This window comes from Adiantum capillus-veneris, chromosome 16 (genome assembly GCF_014529385.1).
Source record: "Adiantum capillus-veneris isolate H3 chromosome 16, ASM1452938v2, whole genome shotgun sequence".
In the NCBI taxonomy this organism is placed as follows: domain Eukaryota; kingdom Viridiplantae; phylum Streptophyta; class Polypodiopsida; order Polypodiales; family Pteridaceae; genus Adiantum; species Adiantum capillus-veneris.
The window spans coordinates 26776536-26802194 of record NC_140946.1 but is presented as its reverse complement, the minus strand read 5'-3'; the positions used below and the strand labels follow the sequence as shown (position 1 = coordinate 26802194).

General features: G+C 48.3%; 1 protein-coding gene across 1 annotated transcript in view; it reads right to left on the bottom strand.

The window, feature by feature from the left end:
• LOC147438756 (uncharacterized) overlaps positions 1-25659 on the bottom strand; it is a 66901-nt gene that overhangs the window by 13730 nt on the left and 27512 nt on the right. The gene's annotated exons all lie outside the window — the stretch shown is intronic.

Below are 25659 nucleotides of genomic sequence, written 5' to 3'. Positions count from 1 at the left end.
CTTGTGCAGTCGGGCCTGCACCAGATTCAACCCGCTGATCTCCGAGAACTCTTGGAATTGCCAAAGCTAGACCAAAAGCGTCAAGGTAAAGTTTCAAATCTAAAAAGTATCATCCACTTCGCATCCAATGCCGGATAGTTCTTGACTAAGAACCGCCGTTCACTTTACCTTTCTCTTTCCTTTCCTCGTGAACCAGTATCTGTTCCAGAACGAGTATCTCCTCGCTCTCTTCCACTTCACGTTGCCCCTCAGGCTCCCTATCGACTGGCACCTCACTCTTGAAATTTTTTAAGAGACTCACATAAAAAGCATTGTGAATCTTCCAAGTGTCTGGCAACTTCAGTCTAAAGGATACACCATTTATCTTCTCTTGAATCGGGAAAGGGCCATAGTATCGCTTTCTTAGCTTTGGAAAAAGTTGCTCCTTTCCTTTTCGTTTCATTAGGCGTGCCTTCTTAAACCGTAAGAGCACCCAATCATCTTCCTTCAACTACAAGTCGTGTCAAGTCTTGTTGGCTGCCTTCTTATGCCGTGCTTGAGACCTCTCAAGAGCCTCGTGCACCTTGGCAAAAGCAATATCCAAATCTAGATCATACTAATCTGCTTCAAAAATATATGATCCTGGGTCTGGGGAATTCTCTAATCTACCAGCTGATTCCCTTTTTCCTTTCTTTCCTTGTGCCGAGGGACCTGTGGGTAGCTTCTTTGGCTTCCCCTGTCCATGGGCACATCAGTCTCAATCATCGCAACCCTAAGAAGCACTATTATCTGATCCCCTTTCTTTGGAATCCTTTGATGAGCTTGCATCTGGTTCCCTTAGTTCGTCGGAACCTTCTGATGTGCTACCATCTGATTTTCCAGAATTCTGTTGTCACAAGACGGGCACCACGTGCCAATAGAAAAGAACAAACTGAACAGACTTTTAGCACTTCATTAACACTGAAAGAGAGAGACAATACGCGACACAGAGTGGCGGAATTCCACCCCAGAGAGTATTGGCCCCAAACCTTGGCGCCCCTTTCGGTATTTCTTTATATTGCATCATCAAAGTACAAGCTGGTACTCCAGACTCTGCACCTTCTCTAGGAAGCATGCCAGAGAATTGAGCCCTAACCTCATATTTAAAGGCCCTAGGCCCCAAAAGCAGTTTATAGTGAAAAGCCTTTAAACTCAAAAGCATCTGGTCCAAAAGCAATGCCAAAAAGCTGCCAGCGTAATTTACGGAAATCCGTACAGCTGCCACGTCATCAACCAACGCAAAACGCGGAAATCCGTTCAGCCTACATCATGTCAACGCAATTTTCGAAAATCTGCCGCAAGTCTCTTTTTTGTGTGTGTGTGAGAGTCTTGCTTTATCTCCATTATGTCACTTGAGGCCCCATCGGAAGGGGTCCCCATAAGTTGGTAGGACTTCTTCTGTTACTTGTTCTTCTTAGGGTTTAGGCCCCTCGACCGACATCTGCGAGTTGGCTTCCTTCTTTAGGGCTTTGACACTCAGCAGTTTGTGACATCTACACTTCTTGAAAGTTAGCTCAAAAAAATTCCGAGGGACATTCAGGTTGCTCTTTTTGTTAAGGAGCTAGCTTCTCCTTTCAGCTCTTTTGATCAAGGAGTTAGCTTCTCCTTTCGTCCAGATCGGAACTCTTGATATTCCGGCGTAGTAAAATTAGCCATCACACAAAAATTTTAGGCTCGCTGCTGCTCGCACCTCTCCCCCCTTGCGCCATCGCCCTCCCTCACTCCCTCGCGCTGCTCTCCCGCTTGTCCACCTCGCGCTGCCCCCTTCCCCTCGCGCTACCCCTGCTGCTGTCCGCTGCACTGGCAGCCCGCAGCTGCCCGCTGCCCTGCCGCCCCCCCCCCCCCCCCCCCCCCCCCCCCCCCCCCTCGCGCTGCCCCCCGTTGCTGCCTGCTGCCCAGCCAGCCCGAAGCAGTTCCCGCAGTCAACCACGCCAGCCCCCCCTCCCACTGTCCGCCCCCCTCGCTTGCTTTTTACCGTTAGCCTTCTCCCTCTCCATTCTTGCTTGACGGGCGTCGCCAGCACCATTGACGTGCTCGGTCCAACAGGTCTTCCCCCCCTTTTTTCGTCGACGATCCTCCGCCTTTTCTTTACCAGTAGCAGACACAAATGGCGGCTCATGCTCCACCGCAGAGGGACTCCAATGAAGCCCCCTCGCCCGACACCGCTGAGCCCACCATTCGACTTGCTCTTACGCCGGCAGAGCAAGCGAGCCTTGCCACAGAGGTAGAACGCTTGCAGGCGACTTCTGTCATCTGCAAGGTTCTCGGCACTCGTCCCAGCAGAGGAGAGCTGCGAGACCTTCTCCAGGCCCGCCTCCTCGCAGAGGTGGGCAAGATCTTGGATGTCCAGATTCTCGGACGGGGGTACTACCAGATTGAGTTCGAGACTTCTGAGATGGCCTCCAAGGTCATAGCTATGAGTCCATTGGCCATCCGAGCATCACGCGCCCACTTTCGACAGTGGCGACATGGTTTTGACCCGTCTTCGGATGTGCTAGTAGAGGAGGCAGACATCCCCATCTCAGTCTGCTTTCCGGGTTTACGGAGGGAGTACCTTCCACTTCTCTCCAGGATTGGCTCCGCCATCGGAACTGTCCTGGAGACACCTCGTACGGCAGCATCAGTAGCTGCCAAGGCGGCTAGCATCCCTTCAGTTCGAGTTTTGGTCAGAGATACCCACACGCTCCCGAAGGTCATCCTTCTGCCTCGCGTGAGTGGGGGTTGGTTTAGACAGAGTGTGGAGTACTCGGGTCTCCCGAACCAGTGCTTCATTTGCAGACAGATGGGCCACCTAGCGAAGGCCTGTCCACGGAGGAGACCACGACCCGCACCCCAGCCTCAGCCCCAACCTGCCAAGGCTGGGCCGCAGCCACAGCCAGCGACACAGAGCACAGAGTCAGCGCCACCCTCCGAGCCTGGGGCTCCAGCGGAGGAGGGGTGGCAGCAGGCCCGTGGCCGTCGACGCTAGGGGCCACAGCGACAGCCTGGCACTCAGAGTGGCCCCCAGGTGCCTACTCAGCAACAGTGGGTTCCCACGGGGAACCGCTTTGGTCCTCTTGAGCAGGAGGAGCCCCCTACGCCAGCCACCACCTCCGCTTCACCCTCGCCAGCCGCTCCGCCTTCCGATCTCCCCTCCTCCTCCTCATGCCCTCCCCCGCCCTCTGCTACCGCTCACTCCCCACCTCGCCCCCCCCCCCATGTCTCTGCCGCCCCACCCCGCTTCTCCTCTCCCCCGCCCCCCCCAGCCCCTTCTCCCCCTCCTCCTGCTTCAGTACCACAGTCGGCTCAGGAGACTGGACCCTTGCCGGCGGCCAAGAGATCTCTTGGCAGCGCCTTCGCCACGAGTCGCCTAGCGAGAGAGGGTCAGCCCTTCATGCGGCCCCCACTGCAGATTCAGACTTCTCCTCTTGCAGCTATCCCTCGTGGTTTGACGAGCTTTGACCTCCGACGCCGCTGGGATTTCTTCGATTACGGGTTTACTCGTTTTCTTGGCGATTCCGCAGCAGACCACGAGGCAGCCTGCTTCAGAGTCCACGCTTTGTTCCTCGCCGCTAGGGGGACAGAGGCCTTGGACTCAGCAGTTGGTTTCTCCTTCCCCCTATGTGGCAGGACTGAGACAGAGTGGTCCCTCGACTCAGTGGTGGGATGGTTGCATACACAGGTTCTCGAGTTCTCTCACCACATGGGAGAACTTGGCATTACAGATTTGTTGCAGACTTTGTGGCCACTGGCCAAGTTTGCGGTGACACCCCCAGATTCTGCAGGATGTAGACACATTGTGGTGTACTTTTTTGCTGATACGCAGTGTTTGCCTTGCTATGTATTCATTCATGAGGACTCCTGGACAGAGGAGGTTGCTTTACGCACGGCTCGCTCTACTTGGGCTTGGACCAGGCACTCACTGCAGTCTCGCCTATCTAGAGGACGCTCAGATGCGGATTACTCCCCATCCAAGCCTGCTTCGAAGATAGCTTGTCTTGCTGCTTCGGCAGCATCTGTTCTCTCTCGCTCCCCATGAGGATCGTCTCGTGGAACGTGCAGGGACTAGGTGGGCCCCAGTTTCAGCGACAGCGGGGCCGATTGCGTCAGGAGCTTCAGCGTTGCCTTGTGGGAGGAGAGATTGATCTCCTTATGCTTCAGGAGCACCATTTGTCTGAGAGCCGCATTCGGCGATGTGGTCAGATTTTGCGTGGACGCTATGATACCTTTTGGTCAGCTGCTTTTGGACCTGGAGGCATCCAGGGTGGGGTATGTATGACTATTGCGGACTCATTACAGCAGGCCATTGTGGGCAGAGGGATTATTGTACCAGGCAGGGCTCAGTGGATTACTATGCAGGTTCAGGGTAGCCTTGTGGGTTTCCTGTACATCTATGCGCCCAATGTGGCGAGTGCTCGTGCAGAGTTTTGGTCACAGATTGTTGAGTCTTTGCCACAGGTTGACCAGTGGTGTGTAGGAGGGGACTTCAACATGTTGGAGGACCCTTCTGATAGGATCGGAGGCAGCCATGCTACTTTGCATGGAGTCGAGTTAGCAGCTTGGGAGAGGTTTTGTATGACGTTGAGGGTCTCGGATACATGGCAGCATTCTGGCTTTGTGAGGCCTCCAGAGAGTCTTGCCTTCTCTAGATCGGACCGCAGAGTGGGAGGAGTGAATCTATCGCGCATAGATCGCTTCTACACTAGTGACGACTTCCGTGACTTGGGGGGATCAGTGGGCATCCTGGCAGGGACATCCTTCTCGGACCATGCACCAGTGATCCTCACAGTGGCAGACAGGCAGAGGAGTGGGAGCACGATGCTTCGCATCCCAGAGCGGGTCTTGTTGGACTCGGCACTCAGAGAGAGGGTCGAGGCTCTATGGACAGAGGGCATGGACAGCCAGGCTCCACCTGCAGACAGAGTGGCCTCAGGCCTAGCTCAGCTTAGCCACTTCTTTCTCCAGGAGTCTTTGGCTCGACGGGCTGCAGCGAGAGAGGAGGAGCAGCGTCTCAGACGAGTCATTGCTTCACTACAGAGGATGCAGGAGCAGCATCCAGACAGTCCATGGTTGGAGGAGCAGCTACAGCAGGCTCGACAAGAGCTTGCTTGCACAGAGGAGAGGCGCCATGAGTTTGCCTTCCACCGACAGGCATCTCAGTGGACTCAGGTGGGTGACAGAGTGACAGGTGTTTTTTTTGAGACAGTGGGACCTCGGCACTCGCATGCCAAGGTCAATCAGTTGAGGAGACCCGATGGGTCAGTTGTTTGTGAGCCAGAGGATATGCGTGCAGTTGCTACTGACTTTTACCGTGAGCTACTATCGGCTGAGCCCGAGTCAGAGAGACAGGATGCATGCAGGGAGCAGGTCTGGGCACAGATGCCTTGTCTTGTGACTGAAGAGATGCGGCAGAGGCTTGAGTTACCTCTTCAGCTTGAGGAGCTGCACACGGCCCTTCGGGCCCTCCCTCGTGGTAGCTGTCCAGGTGAGGATGGGCTGACTTTCACCTTCTTCTTGGAGTACTGGGACCTGCTTGGCCCAGATCTTTGTAGTGCCTTTCAGTACATTCTACACACAGGAGTGATGCCGGATAGCATGAGTGAGGGCCTGATTTACCTCATTCCAAAGGAGGGTGGCTCCTTGGATGAGATTCGACAGTGGCGTCCCATCACCATTCTCAACTCAGCCTACAAAATTCTTGCCAAGGCTCTGAGTTTGAGGATTCAGCCACTTTTGGAGAGCCTTATACATGGGACTCAGACAGGTTTTGTCAAGGAACGCAGTATCCTTGACAACATCTTCACTTTTTGGGAGGCTTCTGCCCTTGCACGGCTCCGTGGGGAGGACCTTGTGATTCTTCTTCTCGATTTTGAGAAGGCATACGACAGAGTTGACTGGGACTTTCTAGAGGGCACGCTACGTAGGATGGGCTTCTCAGAGGCTTGGATCAGAGGGGTGTCAGCTTTGTACAGGAAGGCCCACAGTCAGGTGCTTTTGGCAGGAGGTAGAGGTGAGCGCTTCATGCTCACACGATCGGTCAGACAGGGTTGTCCTCTTGCCCCCTTTCTCTTTCTGTTCTATGCGGAGGCGATGAGCAGATTTTTGGTGTCACAGCAGGTTGGTTTGAGGGGCTTAGCACTCCCTATACGGGGAGATGAGCTTCTGGACGCTGAGTTTGCCGACGACTCAGCCTTGTACTTAGAGGGCCAGGAGGCCAATTTACACAGATGTGGGCAGGCCTTGGAGACCTTCTGCTGTGCATCGGGCGCACTGATCAACTGGAGAAAGACAGTGGCTTTCTCAGTTGGTAGTGCTCCTGTGCCAGATTGGATGCCAGGAGAGCGTTTCAGGTGGATTCCTCCAGGGATTGCAGTTCGGTACTTGGGTTGTCAGGTTGGTTTGGATTTGTCCCCCGAGCAACAGATTGCTCCTCTTCTCCTGTCCATCAGGAGAAAGCTGTTACATTGGTGCTCAGCACGACTTTCGCTGGCTGGTAGAGTAGTAGTTGCCAACCAAGTGTTGTTGGCGACTATGTGGTACATCACTTCTTGCTGGATCTTCTCGAGTTCTTGCATCAGCCAGGTAGAGAGGTTGATCAGGAACTTCCTTTGGTCTGGTCGCGACACTCACATTGCCCGAGCCAAGGTGGCTTGGTCGGTCATCACACTTCCTTGTTCTCAGGGAGGGCTTGGGATCATTGATCCAGCACAGCAGAGCAGAGCCCTTCTTGGGAAGTTCGTCGTCAGAGGACTTCTTCCAGGCGAGGAGCCCTGGAAGGAGTTCTTGTTGCAGAGGCTTCGTGCCAGGGTGCCTCAGTCAGGAGGCCCTTGGCAACCTTCGACCAAATGGATCTTTACAGAGTTGCGCCGAGTTGGTTTGAGCAGGAGACTGGAAGACCGATTCGCTGTGAGTTTGCTTCGTTCTTGGGAGCTATTGCGGCGTGGCCTAGAGCAGCGGCAGCCGACGTGCACGGAGGAGCGCCTACGGCAGCCCCTCGTCTGAAACCCCATGGTTAGCACTCAGAGAGGCCACTTGGTTGGGAGTAGGCCTCATGTTTCTTGGGGTCCCATGGCAGCAGGTCCAACGCGCTCTCTAGGTGACTAGCTAGAGTTCACAGGTTTGTCAGAGGAGGTGCAGGTTGTCCAGCTACAGGGCATGAGAGGGGTTCAGAGCATGTGTCAGGACATCTCAGAGTCAATTCCAGCTGATTGGCTCACGTCTCTCGAGCCAGTAGCACCCCGGTGGATGGGAGCCTTCACACGACAGGAGGTTCTCATTTCAGTCAGGGCTTGCTCAGAGACTGTCCCAGCCCTGTTCTTCGAGCTTCAGGGTGGGGGACGATTACAGAGAGTTGCAGTAGAGGCCCCGCAGGTAGCAGAGTGTTGTTTCCAAAGGATCCGAGTTGTGGGCATCTGTGGGAGGACTTGCGTCATAGACCCTGACCCAGCAGCTCTTGAGACAGGACACTGGAGGCTATGGGCTTGGGAGTGTTGTCCACTGGCACGAGTACAGTGGGATCCTGGTGAGTGGCTATGGAGGGACCCATTCTCTTCTGCAGACCGCCCAGGAGTCCCTTTCTTTCAGTACACTGTTCGGCTTGGACGTCATATACTTGCAGCACAGAGAGAGGCCCGCCCCGCTGCAGCACGTCATTGGCAGGAGGAGGGTCTCACAGTTGAGTTCTTGGCAGCTTTTTGGCAGAGGCTGTGGGACTCCAGACAGCCGAGGCGCGTCACCTTGTTCCAGTGGTTGGTTGCACACAGAGCCACAGCAGTAGGGAGTTGGCTTGTACATAGTGGTCTCTCGGCCGCATGTACAGCCTGTGACCAGTTGGTGGAGAGTCAGTGACACTGTCTTTGGGACTGCCCCTCGGCCCAGCAGGTGTGGCTACGAGTTCTTCGGCTGATGCCTGCCCTCTCCACGGCTCGACAGTACACTTGGGGGGCGGCGGCTTGGTCCACCCTCACGGGCCCGGCACTTCAGTTTGAGCTATCTTCCACCAGCAGGATGATAGTGATACAGGGGGGTCGACCTACACTCCAGCCTGCTTCAGACCTTACTCCACAGGAGTGGAGCAGTGAGAGAGCGGAGTGTTGGGAGCTCATCAGCGGCCTAGCTCTCTGGTTCATCTGGCGGGCCCGTTGTTTCCGCATCTTTGAGGCTCGCCCTGTACCACCAGCGGAGACTGTTCGTGACTTTTGGCTAGAGCTGATCCACACTCTCAGAGGACAGCTTGAGGGACTACAGGGCAGCTCCGACCGCATGCGGGAGCGCCGCGAGGCTTTCCTTCATCTCTGGCGCCCTGGGCCGTTTTACTCCATGGTCCAGGGGGTGCTCAGATGGCACTATTGTCCACCTGTGTGGCTTTTCCCTCCTCCCATCTCTTGATTTAGCCCCATTGTATATATGTTGTTTTTTTTCATTGGGAGAGTCTCCCCATCATGTGTGTTGTAGCCCTCTCTTGCAGAGGTGGATGTAGCCCTATGGGCAGCTTTCATTAACTAATAGAAGGATCTTTTTCTCGGAAAAAAAAAAATTAGCCATCACACCCAGACCGCACTGATCTTCCACGGATGTCTTGATGCACTAAAACTTCATACCCAGGCAATCTCATCCAATTAAGAATATTCAGTGGTTGGCACATCACAATGCAACACACATACTCACATATGCATGTTATAAGACATAGAAACATAAAGCCGCCGATGAACACACACACCCCCCCCCCCCCCCGCAAATAACCATCCAGGTCCGAGCCATGAGCTGTTCAACGACTCCCTCATCACTCCTCCCGTAAATAACGTAAAAAGGTCCGGGCCATGAGATTATTAAAAAAAAAACAACACTTTTCAATCATTCAATACTCCCCCCGCAAATAACCACAAGGGTCCGGGCCATGAGTATGAACAAGCATTCTCAAACATAATTTCTCACTACTCCACCCGGGAGTAAAATCACCAAATCATTGAAACCAATATTAAAACCAAAGTCAAACAATTGAAATCAGCACCAAGACAGGTTCAAAACAGATACAATCCATTTCAAACAAATTCCAAACAGGATCACCAAACAAGTTCTCAAACAGATTTCAAACTTAAAAAGCAATCTCGACATCAATTGAGCTCGAGAAGTCGACTGACTTTCCATCCTGGAACCTGCACCAAAAATTAGGGTTAGGTTCATTCCGTAAGGTCGTAGCCGAGCACAACATGGTCCATAAGCTCTTGGACAAACAATGTTTCTTTGACGGTGATGGTAGTCCCAAGATAGCAATCGCACTGGACCTCCAAGGTCATCTGCTCGTGAAGAGACATCTACTAAGAGATGTCGAGAAATTTCAAGTTATAATCTGCTAGGGTTTCCATGGCAAGCATTTCAGGATACCCCACTCTGCCAGAAGTTGCACTCCAAAGGAAGATGTTAGAAACCATATAACTTCGGGGGGGGGGGGGGGGGAAATCCTTGAAAGCTTGCCAAGTACTTGGAGTATGCTGCTTGGTAGCTGTAGACATCAACATCTACATGGCACTGCTTCTGAGAAAAACAGTGACTTGAAACAAATGGATCCTTCTCTTGCAAGTGATCTTAATTGGCTTATGCCCTGTAAGACATGAGCGGTGAAGACGGGAGCGCGCCCGATGCGCGATGAAGTAAGGGTGGGAGTGGCTAGTAAGTCTGGGTTGGAGGGCGAAGATACCTCAAATAAAAATTCCAATAGCTCTGTCTGCTCTTTTATAGGACCGGTATGCTTTCAGAAAAGCACACACCTGATGCTCTGATACCACTGTCACAAGACTGGCACCACGTGCCAATAGAAAAGAACAGACTCAACAAACTTTTAGCACTTCATTAACAACTGAACTGAAAGAGAGAGACGACACGCAACACGGAGTGGCGAAATTCCACCCCAGAGAGTATTGGCCCAAACCTTGGCGCCCCTTTCGGTATTTCTTTATATTGCATCATCAAAGTACAAGCTGGTACTCCAGACTCTGCACCTTCTCCAGGAAGCATGCCAGAGAATGAGCCCTAACGTCATATTTAAAGGCCCTAGGCCCCAAAAGCAGTTTACAGTGAAAAGCCTTCAAACTCAAAAGCATCTGGTCCAAAAGCAATGCCAAAAAGCTGCCAATGTAATTTACAAAAATCCGTACAGCTGCCACGTCATCAGCCAGCGCAAAACGTGAAAATCCGTACAGTCTGCCACGTCATCATGTCAGTGCAATTTTCGAAAATCTGCCGCAAGTCTCTTTTGTGTGTGTGTGAGAGTCCTGCTTTATCTCCATTATGTCACTTGAGGCCCCATCAGACGGGGTCCCCATAAGTTGGTAGGACTTCTTCTTTTGTTACTTGTTCTTCTTAGGGTTTAGGCCCCTTGGCCGACATCTGCAAGTTGGCTTCCTTCTTTAGGACTTTGACACGTCAGCAGTTTGTGACATCTGCGATGAGCTATCATCAGGTTCCCCTCATTCATTATGTTCACTGGGAGACTCTTGCCATGTTGAAGTGGATACTATCCTATCCGTAGGTTAAGTCAATGAGCCGACATGAGTTCCAAATCGTTCCTTAGCATGTTGCGTAAGTCTTTGAATAGAGTCAGACTTCTAGTTTAGACAACAGTCTCAAATCTCTTTTAGCAAACCACAGCAAAACCGCTCAATCTGGTCTTTCAAAGTAATCTTCAAAAATGAAGACACTGGCAAATAAGTATCCCAAAATCTCTAGCAATAGTCATCCAATATATCTTTTTCTGTCATTTTCAAGTGATACCAAGACGTGATAATATCCAAGTTGACGTGAAAATTATCTTGAATTTTAATCACGTTGCAGGTGCTTCTCTGCATAACAACAAAGTAAACCACCATGTCAGTTCAGTTCCTTTCAAGTAAGATGCTGCCTTTCACACCTTGGAATGGTCTGAGAACCGTCCTGCAGAGAAGGCGACGTCAAACTGTTGTACAAACTCAAGGGCTCGATGGGTGTCTTGGTAGCCTGAAAACGTCTCAAACCTGACGGCTTGACTCCCTTCCTTGAACTCCTTGGTTTTCTTGTTGATCTAGTCACTATCAAAAGAGGACGAGCTCTCCTCCTCTGAACCACTAGATGGCCTTCCATGCCTTCTAGACTTTTTCAAAAATCTACTTCAAAAGAATCTTGTCGTAGGTGCTTAGGAATTCAGGAACCTTCTTAGCACCCTCGAATACTTCAAATAGCGCCTTCCCCGTGAGTTGTTATAGGCAAACTACACCAAGGCCAAATACTTTTCCCATTTAGTCTTCTGATAGGACTTCAACAAATCCAAACCATTGAATTGGCTATCTCAAATTGCCCATATGTCTACGCGTGGAATGAAGACGAGAACTACAGGCACGTGCCAATGTTCTCCTAGATTATCCTCCAAATACTCTAGTAAATCGAGGGTCTGTGTCCGAAACATATAGTCGAAAAATCTGTGAGACAAACAGTTTCGCCAAATGATCGGGCTTAATTGTCTTCCTTACCATATCTATGCCGCGGTGACCAAAAAAAGGTGGACAATGGCACTGTCAAAACCTTTTCCCTCAAAGGCTGTGTAGTACACAGCATCGTTTTCCGCATCAAATAGCCATCCCGTATGGAATAGCCTAAAACTGTCTCTAGATCCTAAATCTTGGTAAAAATATCAATAAAGTCAGGATCCGTGGCGTTCTGATCAACCATATCCTTGAAGCTTCTGTGATGTATCGCAGAAATAGCCAAAACTGTCACAAAGTGATGACGTGGCGGACAGCAGAAACCCTAATTTCTGCCAAAAACCCTAAAATTCCTGCAAACCCTAATTTTTGCCAAAAACGCTAAATTCCGGAAATCGCGGAGTCATTCGAAGTATATTGTGATGCTTGTGGTCGTAGTCTGGGTGCGGTCTTGATGCAAGAAGGCCATGTCATAGCTTACGAGAGCCGTTTGTTCTCTAGGCCGGAGATGACAGCACAGATTTATGAGAAAGAGCTTTTGGCGGTTATCCATGCTCTTACTCAATGGCGGCATTACCTACTCGGAGCGGATTTTATTGTCTTTACAGACCATCAGAGTTTGCGCTACTTCTTGTCACAGAAGCAGCGTTCGGAAAAGCAGATGCGGTGGGCGAACATCTTGTCACAGTTTCACTTCCAGATTGTCCATGTGCAGGGTCAGAAGAATGTGGTGGCAGATGCTTTGTCTCGGAAACCGTTGGTTCTGGCTATTTCCGCGATACATCATAGGAGCTTCGAGGATATGGTCGATCAGTGTGCCACAGATACAGATTTTGCAGATATTTTCACACGGATACGGGATGGGGAGACAGTAGCTGGATACTCCCTTCGAGAAGGCTACTTGATGAAAAAGACTATGTCGTGCGTTACACAGCCGTTGAGGGAAAAGGTTATGACTGATTGCCACTGTCCACCTTTTACGGGTCACCGCAGCATTGCTACCACCATGAAAGGGGTAGAGAGAGATTTCTTTTGGCGGAGACTGAAGAAGGATGTGGAAGAGTTTGTGCGCAGTTGCTTGGTATGCTAGAAGGTCAAGTTTGACAGGCATAAGGCACAGGGATTGTTACAGCCTTTACCCATACCCACCCACCCGCCCCTGGGAAAATATTGAAATGGATTTCATTTTTTTTTTATCTCCCGAGAATACAGAATGATCACGATGATTTTCCGATTACATGGCACGTCTAAGACGATTCTCTTCGACATAGACCCCAGATTTATGAGTTGGTTTTGGAAGGCAATTTGGGAGAACATTGGCACGTAGTTGCAGTTCTCATCATCGTTCCACTTGCAGACTGACGGGCAATTTGAGATTGCCAATTCAGTGATTTTAGATTTATTGAAGTCTTGTATCTCGCATCAGAAGACTCAATGGGAAAAGAACTTACCTTTGGTGGAATTTGCCTACAATAACACGATACACTCTTCGACGGGGAAGACGCCATGAGAGATTGTTGAAACTGCTGCGAAGGTTCCATCCTTCCTGAGCACGAAAGATTAAAAATTTGAAGCGGATGAATATTCGCGAGATTTGGATACGGCTTTTGCCAAGGTTCACGAGACTTTATAGAAGTCTCAAGAACGACAGAAAAAGGCAGCGGATCGCCATCGTCGCGACTTGAAACTGAAGGAGGATGATTGGGTGCTCTTACTTTTGAGAAGGCACGCCTAAGAAAGAAGAAGGGAAAGGAGAGGCTTTTTCCAAAGCTTAGTATGTGATACTACGGACCTTTCCAGATTACTGACAAGATAAATGATGTCTCCTTCCGATTGGAACTGCCAGATACTTGGAGGATTCATAATGCATTGCATGTGAGTCTCTTGAAACCTGTTAAGGGTGATGTGCCTGATGATGGGGAGCCTGATGAGCAACCCGAAGTGGAAGAAAACGAGGAGATCCTTGTTCCTGAACAGATTTTGGCACATAAGGATACGAAGAATAAGGGTAAAGTTCGAAGGCGGTTCTTGGTTACGTTCAAGAATTATCCTGCACTTGATGCGAAGTGGATGGAGGAGGAGGACCTAGCAGATACTCCTCAGATTGTGAAACTTTACCTCGATGCTTTTGGTTTAGCATAGTCTACTCCAAATGGAACCCAGAATTCAGCTTGGCCGAAGATCTGGTGCAGTGGGATGCACAAGAGGGGAGTTACTCCACTCCTTTGTCAACAGATGCCTCGATTTTGATACTAAAGTCACTGATGTCTCTTTGAGCTTCAGGGATACTGAGAGGTGACAGTATTCTGCTGGATGACTTTATGAAATGGAATTCCTGATTATGATACTGATTTGTTCTTGACTTCTTGTGAGTGCAGGAACTGATAGCCGAAATGACTGCAGCATTTTGGTCTGATTGATCTCGAATAGACATGGTTGCAATAGGGGTTAGTCAATCGGACATCGTTGAGGTCCCGATTGGACCTAGATGTGATTGCTAGCTACATTGCCGATAAATCATGGTCTAAGATCCGAATGAATGTTGAATGTCATGTGATGTCCTGTGATGTCGTGTGATGTGACTGTCGATTTTGTACATGTGCTAGATGTGTGTTCCTAGTACGTAGGTACTAACAGTCAGTGTCTGCTAAGACGGTTTATGGCTTTTGTCGGTTTTGCAGGCGTAATCGCGGTCGATTACAATGCTTTCAAGAGGGGGGTATGTCACAAAGTGATGACGTGGCGGACAGCAGAAACCCTAATTTCTGCCAAAAACCCTAAAATTCCTGCAAACCCTAATTTTTGCCAAAAACCCTAAATTCCGGAAATCGCGGAGGTGGATTATTATTTTTATAAAAAAAAGAAAAAAAATTTGGAAAATGATGAGCGACGCGAATTTTGCTTTTGCTTTTTTTTTATAAAAAAAAAAGAGAAAAGACTCTCTAAGAGAGAGAGAGAACTGATGCTTTTGATTTTAAAAGCTTTTGGGGCTCTGCTTTTGGGCATCCCTTGTAACCTTTAAATTAGTGGTGAGGGCCTCACTTCTCAGAGCATCTGGACGCAAAGTCTGAGAGTGAAACCCTAACCGCTCTCTTGTACTTTGATGATTGATTAATACAAAAAGAAATACCGAAAGGGGCGCCACTCTTTGGGGCCAATATCTCTAGGCACGGAACTCCGCCGGGCCAGTGCAAATCTATTGTGATCTGTGAATTGTTTTGAAGTGGTTATTTGGTGCTGTCGCGGTTGATTCTTGACTTGGAGTGTCCAAGTTCGTTACAGTGGTATCAGAGCACGGCCGATTTCTCTTCTACGGGAAATCCGATCCCCGAATTTTTTTTCCGCGGCACCTATGGCTTCAGGCAATGATCAGTCGACTCCCTCTGCATCTGGAGATGCGGGCTGGGATCACAACGAAGATTCAGACAGAGAGTATGGCCCGCCTCGGCCTACTCAGGCGGAGCAAACGGAGATGGAGCGTCGTCAATTGATTGGCGATGCAACAAAGATGATGCTCAATTTTGCCAAGGACCCGAAGATGGTAAAATATATGAACCAGACCTCTTTGAAAGAGGTACAGATGGAGTGGCAGAGAACCACAACACCACTCCCGAAACCCGCTCTCAAGAAACCTTCTACCTCCAAGAAATATACGGAGAAGGAACTGGAGAACGTGGTTGATGCACGTATTGCTCAGCTTTTCGACGTGCAAAAGAAAGGCAAAAAGCACGGCAAAAAGCAGAACAAAGGTACTGACTTCCCGGGATATTTGGGTCGTCAGTCGACATTCGACAAAGCAAAGAAACAGAAGAAGCGTGTTCGATTTGAAGGAGTACCCAGTTCTTCTTCTTCTTCTTCTGACAGTTCTTCTAGCTCCTCGGATTAGAGCGAAGAAGACAGAAAAAAAGCAAAAAGCGAAGCAAGACACAAAGCTTCGGAACGGGCAAGAAAAAGGCAAAGAAGGCTACATCTCGCCCAGAGACTGACAGTTCTACTGAGGACTCGTCTACAGACAGCTCAGATTCCGATGACGGAAAGTTTTATGCGAACAAGAAGAATTTTTACAAAGCCAACCAGTATGACTTTCTCGAAGATAACAGCAAGAAAGTCCGAGAGTTTAAGGAAGGTGGCCACTCGATCAAGTTTGATACTTTTCAGGATACTCAGATGCTTCGAAGGCTTTGTCTCTTATACAGCAGTTTGACATCGCTTTCGCGGGAGGACGCTATTCAGAGCACTCCAAGATTCGGAGAGCTGCCTCTTACTCTGAGGGGAATGCTCGTACTTGGTGGTCCACGCTTCTATTAAGCAAGACTGTGCCAGTTACATGGCTGAAATTCAAGAGGCTTTTTATTTCTTCTTGGTTGACTCAAGAGTTTGAGCGAGATATACGAGCTGCTTGGAACCATCTCCGGATGACCAAGAGCGATACAGTGAATTCTTATTGTGAAAGATTCTGGAGCTCTTTTCTACCCGCCTCTTCATTCAAGAAGATCTCGTTCAGAGAACAAATTGAGCGGTTTACCTTGGGTCTACCTACAGAGATCCGAGATCACTGCTTGGAACAGAAGTCAGCTTCTATTCAGGAGTTGATGAGTCATGCGAAGCGGGGCTTTGCCATTCACTCTGGCAGTCTGACCTACCCCACAGATGAGGCCATGACACAACGAGCCAAACAGACTTCTGGGAATGAAAGTAGAATGAAAAAGAGCAACCCAGAGAAAAAAAAAAGGATGCACGACCCAAGCTTACTCCTGAGGAGAGAGCTCGCTTCATCAGAGAGGGGAAGTGCTTTGGATGCGGGAAACATGGACATATTTCCGCAAAGTGCCCTGATAAGGCACAGAAAGAACAGAATGATAAAGACGACGAAAGGTCTGAGAGTTCGAGAGCAGCTGAGGAATGTGGCAGAAAAGGCAGATAGAAAAGCAGAACTGGTACCACATGGCGTGGGACTTGCACCGAATCAAATGAATGAAAGTACAAACTTTGCCGTTTTTTTTGGGGCAAAGTGAAGGATCAAGAAGCTCTTTTGAAGGAGCCAAGGCCAACTTCTTTTCACTTGGAATTGGCGGCTCGATTTGGAACTGCGCCCGACAGACTGACGCCACTGGCGGAGGTAGTTCGACTGGCACCTGGATGGGATGTTGCCATTACACCGAGCATTGGCAAACTTCGTTTGCAATGACAGGGGTGTTCAGGGCACGTGAGTGACGTTCTACTTGGGATCCCTTGGTACCACAAGAACTACGCCGTGGTTGACTACCGGGCCGAGAAAGCGACTTTGATAAATGAAGGGCTTAGAGATTGTACTTGATGAACTTCAGTTTTCTTACTCATTCTTTTGGGAGAACTGAACCATGGATAAAAGTTGAATATGTTTTGACCTGAAGAAAAGAACGCCAAGATTTTTTTTCTCCACGCTCATGCCGATTGCTTTTGAGAGGGCCTGAAGATCATACCATTGATCTGATATCTGGAAGCACACCACCGAATCGGCCACCTTATTGTGTGAGCCGAGTACAGAATGAAAAGATTATGAACTCAGTGAAAGACCTCTTGGAAAAGGGTCTTGTCCAGCTTAGTACTTCACCGTATTGCTCTCCAGTGTTGTTGATTTTGAAGAAAGACAGATCTTGGAGAATGTGCATCGATTATAGCACTCTCAACGAAATCACCATCAAGAACAGATTTCCGATTCCTAGGATCGATGATATACTCGACAGGTTACAGGGATCCTCGTGCTTTAGCAGGATTGACTTGAAGAGTGGATATCATCAGATCAGGATAGCGCCAGGAGATGTCTACAAGACAGCTTTTCGGACGACTTTTGGGTTATTTGAGTTTTTGGTGATGCCTTTTGGCTTAACCAATGCTCCTGCGACATTTCACCGGATGATGGACAGGATTTTTCGAGAGTACAGGCTATTTGTTGGCACTTTCTTTGACGACATCATTGTTTTCTCGAAGAATGAGGCAGAACACAGAGATCATCTGCTTCAAGTCTTTTAGGCATTACGAGATCACACGCTAGTGATTAATGCAAAGAAAAGTGAATTTTTTTCCTACCATGGATACACTTTTTGGGACACATTGTGTCAGCAACACAACAGGAGTGCAAATGGACCCGGCCAAGATAGAGACTATCCGTGATTGGCCCGATTTGAGGAATGTCCATGAAGTTAGAAGCTTCTTGGGACTATGTTCATACTACAGGCGGTTCATACGAAAGTTTGCAGAGGTTGCTTCCCCTTTGCATATCTTGACACAGAAAGGAGTACCTTTTTCGTGGGGACCCACAGAGGTGACTGCCTTTCAGACATTGAAAGAGAAATTGACTACGGGACCTATTTTGACTTTGCCGGACTTGCAGAAGTCATTCGAAGTATATTGTGATGCTTGTGGTCGTAGTCTGGGTGCGGTCTTGATGCAAGAAGGCCATGTCATAGCTTACGAGAGCCGTTTGTTCTCTAGGCCGGAGATGACAGCACAGATTTATGAGAAAGAGCTTTTGGCGGTTATCCATGCTCTTACTCAATGGCGGCATTACCTACTCGGAGCGGATTTTATTGTCTTTACAGACCATCAGAGTTTGCGCTACTTCTTGTCACAGAAGCAGCGTTCGGAAAAGCAGATGCGGTGGGCGAACATCTTGTCACAGTTTCACTTCCAGATTGTCCATGTGCAGGGTCAGAAGAATGTGGTGGCAGATGCTTTGTCTCGGAAACCGTTGGTTCTGGCTATTTCCGCGATACATCATAGGAGCTTCGAGGATATGGTCGATCAGTGTGCCACAGATACAGATTTTGCAGATATTTTCACACGGATACGGGATGGGGAGACAGTAGCTGGATACTCCCTTCGAGAAGGCTACTTGATGAAAAAGACTATGTCGTGCGTTACACAGCCGTTGAGGGAAAAGGTTATGACTGATTGCCACTGTCCACCTTTTACGGGTCACCGCAGCATTGCTACCACCATGAAAGGGGTAGAGAGAGATTTCTTTTGGCGGAGACTGAAGAAGGATGTGGAAGAGTTTGTGCGCAGTTGCTTGGTATGCTAGAAGGTCAAGTTTGACAGGCATAAGGCACAGGGATTGTTACAGCCTTTACCCATACCCACCCACCCGCCCCTGGGAAAATATTGAAATGGATTTCATTTTTTTTTGATCTCCCGAGAATACAGAATGATCACGATGATTTTCCGATTACATGGCACGTCTAAGACGATTCTCTTCGACATAGACCCCAGATTTATGAGTTGGTTTTGGAAGGCAATTTGGGAGAACATTGGCACGTAGTTGCAGTTCTCATCATCGTTCCACTTGCAGACTGACGGGCAATTTGAGATTGCCAATTCAGTGATTTTAGATTTATTGAAGTCTTGTATCTCGCATCAGAAGACTCAATGGGAAAAGAACTTACCTTTGGTGGAATTTGCCTACAATAACACGATACACTCTTCGACGGGGAAGACGCCATGAGAGATTGTTGAAACTGCTGCGAAGGTTCCATCCTTCCTGAGCACGAAAGATTAAAAATTTGAAGCGGATGAATATTCGCGAGATTTGGATACGGCTTTTGCCAAGGTTCACGAGACTTTACAGAAGTCTCAAGAACGACAGAAAAAGGCAGCGGATCGCCATCGTCGCGACTTGAAACTGAAGGAGGATGATTGGGTGCTCTTACTTTTGAGAAGGCACGCCTAAGAAAGAAGAAGGGAAAGGAGAGGCTTTTTCCAAAGCTTAGTATGTGATACTACGGACCTTTCCAGATTACTGACAAGATAAATGATGTCTCCTTCCGATTGGAACTGCCAGATACTTGGAGGATTCATAATGCATTGCATGTGAGTCTCTTGAAACCTGTTAAGGGTGATGTGCCTGATGATGGGGAGCCTGATGAGCAACCCGAAGTGGAAGAAAACGAGGAGATCCTTGTTCCTGAACAGATTTTGGCACATAAGGATACGAAGAATAAGGGTAAAGTTCGAAGGCGGTTCTTGGTTAAGTTCAAGAATTATCCTGCACTTGATGCGAAGTGGATGGAGGAGGAGGACCTAGCAGATACTCCTCAGATTGTGAAACTTTACCTCGATGCTTTTGGTTTAGCATAGTCTACTCCAAATGGAACCCAGAATTCAGCTTGGCCGAAGATCTGGTGCAGTGGGATGCACAAGAGGGGAGTTACTCCACTCCTTTGTCAACAGATGCCTCGATTTTGATACTAAAGTCACTGATGTCTCTTTGAGCTTCAGGGATACTGAGAGGTGACAGTATTCTGCTGGATGACTTTATGAAATGGAATTCCTGATTATGATACTGATTTGTTCTTGACTTCTTGTGAGTGCAGGAACTGATAGCCGAAATGACTGCAGCATTTTGGTCTGATTGATCTCGAATAGACATGGTTGCAATAGGGGTTAGTCAATCGGACATCGTTGAGGTCCCGATTGGACCTAGATGTGATTGCTAGCTACATTGCCGATAAATCATGGTCTAAGATCCGAATGAATGTTGAATGTCATGTGATGTCCTGTGATGTCTGGTGATGTCCTGTGATGTCGTGTGATGTGACTGTCGATTTTGTACATGTGCTAGATGTGTGTTCCTAGTACGTAGGTACTAACAGTCAGTGTCTGCTAAGACGGTTTATGGCTTTTGTCGGTTTTGCAGGCGTAATCGCAGTCGATTACAATGCTTTCAAGAGGGGGGTATGTCACAAAGTGATGACGTGGCGGACAGCAGAAACCCTAATTTCTGCCAAAAACCCTAAAATTCCTGCAAACCCTAATTTTTGCCAAAAACCCTAAATTCTGGAAATCGCGGAGGCGGATTATTTTATTTATAAAATAAAAAAAAAAAAAAAAAGGAAAATGATGAGCGACGCGAATTTTGCTTTTGCTTTTTTTTTATAAAAAAAAAAGAGAAAAGACTCTCTAAGAGAGAGAGAGAACTGATGCTTTTGATTTTAAAAGCTTTTGGGGCTCTGCTTTTGGGCATCCCTTGTAACCTTTAAATTAGTGGTGAGGGCCTTACTTCTCAGAGCATCTGGACGCAGAGTCTGAGAGTGAAACCCTAACCGCTCTCTTGTACTTTGATGATTGATTAATACAAAAAGAAATACCGAAAGGGGCGCCAGTCTTTGGGGCCAATATCTCTAGGCACGGAACTCCGCCGGGCCAGTGCAAATCTATTGTGATCTGTGAATTGTTTTGAAGTGGTTATTTGGTGCTGTCGCGGTTGATTCTTGACTTGGAGTGTCCAAGTTTGTTACAAAAACCAAGGGCTTCCTAGACAATGCATCTGCCACTAAATTTTTGTGTCCCTGAACATGGAAAATCTGGAAATGACACTGTGATAGGATGTTAGCCCATCGCATCTACTTTTTTCGAAAGCTGCTTCCATGACAAAAAGTAGCGTCAACTCTGATAATCCATAAAGACTGTAAAATCAGCTCCGAGTAAATAGTGTCGCCATTGCGTAAGAGCATGCATAATTGTCCAAAAGCTCTTTTTCATAAACTTGTGCAACCAACTGAGGACGTAAAAACATCCTGCTCTGGTAAGCAATGACATGAACTTCTTACATCAAGACTGCTCCCAAATTGTGACCACATGCAACACAGTAAACGTCAAAGGGCTTTTGCAAGTCCAGTAAAGTCAATACTCTTCTAGGTTGTCAAATTTTCCTTGAGAGTCTGAAAGGTTGCAATCTCTAACTGTCTCCTAGTAGAAGGAACCCTTTTCTGAATCAACACATGCAAAAGAGAAGCTATCTCTGCAAATTCCCGAATGAACCGCCAATAATATGGACACAAGCCCAGAAGACTTCAAACTTCATGAACATTCTTCAAATCAGGCCAATACCGAATAGTCTCAATTTTTGGCCGGGTCCATATGTACCTGCTTCTGTTGAGACGATGTGTCCCAAGAAATGTATCTCAGGCAAGAAAAATTCACTCTTTTTGCATTCATAACCAACTTATTCTTTCGCCATGCCTGAACAAGTGGTGTCTGTGTTCTGCTTCATTCTTGGAGAAGAAGATAATGTTGTCAAAGAAAGTGTCCGCAAATGATCGGTACTTTCTAAAAATCCTATCCATCATACGGTTGAATGTAGCTCGAGCATTCGTAATATAAAAGGCATCACCAACTATTCATGCAAACCAAAAGTCGTCCTAAAAGCTATCTTGTAGCCGTCTCTAGGAGCAATTCGGATCTGATGACACCCACTTTTCAGGGCAATTCGAAAAGTAAAACCCTGAAGTCTGTCGAGTATATCATCGATCCTCGAGATGGGGAAAATCTGTTCTGGTTCATTATTTCTTCATTTCGGGCTTGGCTAGGTCGGTAAGATGGCCGGTTCGGTGGTGTACTATCGGGGATCAAATCAATCGTGTCTTTAGGACGTGAAGGAGGCAATTCGCCTTGTAAGCCCTCAGAGAAACAGTCAGCCTAAGCTTGCAGAAAATCTTATCGTTCCTTTTTCGAGGTCTTTCAGTTTTCCATCAAGTACAATCTCTTTGCCCTTCTCATTCTTCCAGATGGCTTTCCCTGTCCTGAAATCTATCGCGACACTATTCTTGGGGAACCAAGGGATTCCTCGGAGGACGTCACACCCTTCCAAAGGCATGATGTAAAAGTCCTCGTGCCCTAAATACCCCTGACACTGCAAACATAGTTTGCCAATGACCGGTGTAATGGAAACATCCCGCCCGGGTTCCGCTAGAACAGCCTCTGCCTATGGCCCCACTTCCTTTGGCATAATTCCAAATCTAGCCGCCAATTCGCTTGAAGTTGGCCTTGGCTTCTCCATCAAAGAAGAATCAAGATAAGGGTTTCCTGGTCTCGAACTTTGCCCCATGCTGTGCAAAGTTAGGTATTTCCGTTCATTTGATCAAGGTCGGTAATCCCCACAAAATCTGGTACCAATCCTGCTTACGTCTTTTTCTTTTCTTCCGCGCTCGGCTGCTGCTCTGTGACACTCTGGCTTATCTTCTAGTAGCCCTCTGGTTCATCTTCTTTTCAAGACTTTTGTCTAGCTCTTTCTGCAAGTACGGGTACGGGTTCCGCTTGTCTGCACTCATTTGTCCTTCCATCTTTCCTCCCGATCTGAGAGAAGAATCAATGGCTTCTCGCCATCTCAAGAAAATCTCATCAATCGGGTAAATCTTGGGTTTCTAGAGTACTTGATCAATCTTCTCACACGTGTGTCAACCTGCACTTGACATTTGTAGTCCGCTCTGGTGAACTTCTCCGTTGAAAAATTTGTCCAAATCTTCATTCTTTCCTTCAGTTCCCACGGCGGATTTCGACTTTTCTATACCTCCCCACCAAGAAGTATTATCTCTGTGAGACTCTCCATGAGAACCCATGTATAATTTGGAGTTCTTTATGGCTTATGCCCTGTAAAACAGAGCGATGAAGACGGGAGCAGGCCCGATGCGCGATGTACGAAGGGAGGGAGTGGCTAATAAGTCCAAGGTCAGGACACAAAGATTCTTTCACAAAAACATGCGTGTGCTGCAAAAAAGGATCGGATCCTCCATAGAAGACGAATCTTTCTCAGTTCTGATACCCATTGTAACAAGCTTGGACATTCCAAGTGAGAAATCAATAGCAACACGCAAACAGAAACTTCATAATCACTATACTTTAATTGAGAGAGAGAGAGAGAGAGAGAGAGAGAGTGTCGACACGGCTCGGCGTAGTTCCCTACCTAGAAATATTGGCCCCAAAGCCTGGCACCCCTTTCGATATTTCTTTTTCATTAATCATTGCAAAAGTACGACTCCCAAGGGACCTCTGCTCTCAGACTTTGCGTCCAGATTCTCCTTAGAGTGAGGCCCCAAATGCTTATTTATTCTTACAAGGGATGCCCCAAAAGCAGAGCCCAAAAATCTTCTAAACTCAAAAGCAATTAGCCCCAAAAGCAACTAGCCAAGAAGGAGCTAGCGCAATTTGTGGAAATCCGTACAGGCTGCCACATCAGCACTTGTCAGCGCAGATCGCGGAGGTCCGTATTGTGTACCATGTCAACAGGCCATACTGTTTGCCACGTCAGCATGTCATCTTTTTGTAACAGATGTCCTACGACCCAGGAGGAAGGCCCTTCAACCATTGGGAAACCAACAATTCCCCATTTGATCCAGGTGGAGCTCTGTACATGAGCTTTAGGGAGAGTTAAGGCAGCCAATACAAATGCTATCATAAGTCAGGTGAGCTGCTTTTTTGTGTTTTGATCAGCTTGTACATATTGTATATAATGGTTTGTACAGGTTTGCAGTAGTCGACTAGTGCAAAAGTTGAGCATGAATGCTCAACTAAAGGGTTGGGCAAAGATGATGGATTCCGGATCTCTCTCAACTGTTGCACTACAGAGGTGGGCAATACCTTCATCAAGCACGAGGAATGTGTCAATGCACGAACAAAAGTGGATATGAGCTGCATCTAGGCATAAGCTTTGGAGATTGAGCCTACTAAGGATGGTCATTTGTCTATTAAAGATGGCAATTAAGCAAGATAAATTTTGGCCAGCAATCGAGCGAATATGCAGAGAATTTACCATTCGAAAAGCTTAAAAGCGGACCACCTTGAAGGGGACGCTTTGGGGAAGTGTTGATGGTTGAAATGGTTACGTGAATCCAAGCTACGTCGGCCCGTGTATTTGTATGCCAGGAGAAGCCCGAGTGTGGGTCCCTGTGGGAGAGCAAATGCCTTATGGGAATGGGGACTTGGGGGCCTTTAGTAAAATCAATTATTATTCGAATTGTGAAAGGTTATCTGTCAACTTGGAAGGATGGAAGGTCCCGTGCAAGAAGGCCGGCATCGGCATCGACCTACAGAGCACATGGGCACCGCCAAGGGAAAGCAGCATCAGGGGAAAGGGGGACCAATATGGGCCTCCTTATCGACGAGGAGGCTCTTGAAGCTGGTGGCTCGCAGAGGTTAAGGGGGGAGGCAGCCCACTGGTGGTAAGAGAAGGGCGCGGTGGCTGACCGACAGGCAGGAGGGAGCTCCAAACTGAGCTCACATGGTGTCACAAGGTGCAGCAGGAGGGCCTCTCCAAGCCAAGGTGGTCATCATGCTCAACAGGGCCACCACCAGAAAGAGGGGGACCTCATAGAGCTGCATAGAGAGGAAGACACCAATTCCAAAGAGGGTGCGGCTCACAAAAACCGAGGGAAGGAGATCAGTGGGAAGGAGATCAGTGGGTAGGAGCTCATTAGGAAGGCATTCCCTCAGGGTAATGGAGAGCCAAATGATAGTCGAGCTTGAGAGCATCAATCAAGGGAGGGGCATCTTGCCCTACAGATAGAGTTGTGGAGAGTATAGGGGCTTGAGCCACCACCGGACGAGAGATTGGGAAGTGCTAAGGAGCGAGCAAGAGAGCCAGTGGGCAAATAGAGGGTGCTCAGATAGAGCTAATAAAGGGAGGAGGCTTTGACAAGGGAACTCTACAGAGGAAGAGCTTGTCATGGGAAGGAAGGAGGGTAGAAATGAAGCAGGAGCCTCATTCGGAGGGCCATTCAAGGAGGGATCTAGTTGGAGAGTGGCTCTCAGAGAACCAAGGGAACACGCAAGACAGGGACCGCCATGCTACATATGAACTGTAGGTGAGACGATCATAAGCCACGGGGTGGGAAATAAAAAGGGAGAGGTCTCCATATTTGCTCGCAGGCAGAGAAGGAAGGCAACCAATTTGAATAGCTAGGTGGGGAATATCACAAGGACTTTAAGAAGGAAAGCCGCTCATACTAGAGCGGAGGTGAGTGCTTTAACGGAGAGAAGGTTGTCGCCTTGTTGCACATGAAGGGCATTTTGTGAACGCATTGGCTATCCGAGCTAGGTATGGAGTTGTCCGAGGTTCATAAGGAGTTGTTTGCAGTTGTATGAAGCATAGGAAGCGCCTGTATGGCAAGTCCAGTTCAATACAAAGCCTTACATGCTTGTACATGGCAATCTACAGTTATGTGTTGGTGATCATGAGCGTTCATGTCTACCTAAGCCTAGCTAGGTGAAGCCGCTTGGTTATGGGTGTATGGAAGGCGTTTGCACGTCCAAGCAGGAGTTTCAATGTGTCACATGAAGTTTTGCAGTGTACACCTTGTCTATAGTATTCTCCTGCCCTTAAGTATTGAAGTATGTGCTTAATTGTCCATTCAAGAGCCTTGTGTAGTAGGTGTATGAAAAAAAGTTTCAAGACAAA